Source organism: Cyprinodon variegatus, unplaced genomic scaffold (assembly GCF_000732505.1).
Source record: "Cyprinodon variegatus isolate N-32 unplaced genomic scaffold, C_variegatus-1.0 Scaffold2474, whole genome shotgun sequence".
In the NCBI taxonomy this organism is placed as follows: domain Eukaryota; kingdom Metazoa; phylum Chordata; class Actinopteri; order Cyprinodontiformes; family Cyprinodontidae; genus Cyprinodon; species Cyprinodon variegatus.
This window is the reverse complement of record NW_015152927.1, coordinates 16,960-19,168: the sequence shown is the minus strand read 5'-3', so window position 1 is coordinate 19,168 and position 2,209 is coordinate 16,960.

Below are 2,209 nucleotides of genomic sequence, written 5' to 3'. Positions count from 1 at the left end.
AGAAGCATAGATAAAAAAGGCAACTGTCAACCAGCTCCACAGGCGGCCCCGTCCAGGAAACACACAGGGGTCCCTATGTCCTCCAGCAGTCTAAGCCTATAGCAGCAGAACTATAGAGATAGCTCAGGATAACCTGAGCCACTCTAACTAGAAGCTTTATCAAAAAGGACAGTTTTAAGCCTAGCCTTAAAAGTAGACAGGGTGTCTGCCTCACGGACTAAAACTGGTAGTTGAAATTAATATTAAAAATGTCAGTAATTTAGAAGTGAGTGGGTTGAAGTGCTGCTCTAATAGTAGAAATGCTGTTTGTCCATCAGTGGATGAATCCAGATCTGCCAGCAGCAACCAGATGAACAAAGGTAAATATGAGGAACTGTAAACATTTAAATCCTGTAGTTTTTCCTTCTGATGAAAGAAATGAAAGTTTATCAGGATCCGTGTCGGTTTAAAGGCTGCAGAGACACTGAGCCATTCATGTAGACAGAGGGTCACCATGGAAACGGAGTCTCCACACCAGTGGTTCTGTTTGCCCCATTAGGCCGGGCTATGTAGAGGGAGGGATCAGGTTACTTCCTGAACTCAGGGAGGCAGTTAGAGGAATCAGCCTCCAGCAGCTTCTGTCACCAAACCTTTGATTCAGTTTTATCTGCTGAAGCTGCTTCACCCTCAGTTTGTTCAGTTTAGACTGCCTGCAGACAGACAGACGGACATTAGACAGAGTAGACTGGATGGCCACTCATTCTGTCACCTGCTGAGAGTCAAAGTTTGCTCTGTTCTCTTACGGTGGTTAAACTCGTCCGTCCTCCATGGCAGCAGCAGTGACAGACGCTCACCTGTGCTTTGATGACACAGCAGGTGTAACTGCTGACATTCCTGCAGCCCGACCAGGATGCAGACCAGGAGCTGCAGTCCTCAGCTGTTCAACCTGTTCGCCAACATGTCTGAGATCAGACGTCTGTTAGTATTTCCTTCATTAGAGACTCATTAAACCATTATTACATCATGAAATGCTCTCCTGCTCCACCTGCTGGAGTCCTGAAGGTGCGGAAGGTTAAATTCAGACTAATTAACCAGCCTTTGTTAATTAAAAAGGATTTTCAGAAGTTATTTTCACTTTTGATGCTGATCAAACAGGCAGTACCGGTTCTACCAGGCGCTCCATCACCTGGGTGGCCATTTCTGCCTCTGAAGGCGTTTAGATGGCAGAACCTACCTCCAGGTTTTACTGTTGTCTAGGAGACCAAAGCCGCCTTTAAACACCCAGCAGGTAAACAAAGGTTTCCATGGAGCAGAGATTATGGAGACACATGGAAGCTGATCAGATTAGGACTACAAGCTTCAGGAGGAGAACTACAAAACCCAAACATCTGCAGAACATCAGCATGAGTCAGAGAACCAGGAGGAAATATTGGCTGTTCGAAAACCTAGGCTCTGTTCGAAAACCTAGGACGCATCCTTAGAAGACCGGATTCGAAGGCTGATTACGTCATAGCGCGGCGCCGAGGTCTGGTCGGATTCCAAGAGTCCTCGTTATGCGGCCTTAAAATGCGTCCTTCTTTTAGCCCGGCTGTAATTAAAGGACAGATTCTAATAGATCTGCAGGGTGGGACTATAAATCTGATAGGATTTTTATCTTTTTATTGCTGTTTTGCACAATATGCTTAACTAAGTATGTTTTGTTGTTGAATATTCAGAGATTTTGGCACATAACGAGGACTCTTGGAATCCGACCAGACCTCGGCGCCGCGCTTTGACGTCATTGGCCTTCGAATCTGTTCTTCTAAGGACGTATCCTAGGTTTTCGAACAGAGCAATTGCTGGGCTTTGACAACCCGAACAGTTAGCAAAGGATTGTGGGTAACTGCACTGCCAGCTCTGTTCAGACAGCTGATCAGGGAGGCTTCAGCTGGAGGGGGCGGCTAGCAGCAGCTAGCAGCGGCTAGCAGGACAGAAGAGACCAAATCTAAAGCTGGGTTTGTAGAAACAGTCGATTTAATTCTGCCGTCGTCCTTTTTTAACTTCGTTTCCTGTTCAGTCTGAATCTCCTCATCAATAAACATCTTTTCTTCTTCTGTCCACCTGCAGAGCGACAGACGGGAGCAGCTGGTTCTGAGAGGAACCCACCTGCAGACGCTCTGCAGGTGGTTCTGAGAGGAACCCACCTGCGGAGCGTCAGCCGCTGGTTCTGAGAGGAACCCACCTGCAGACG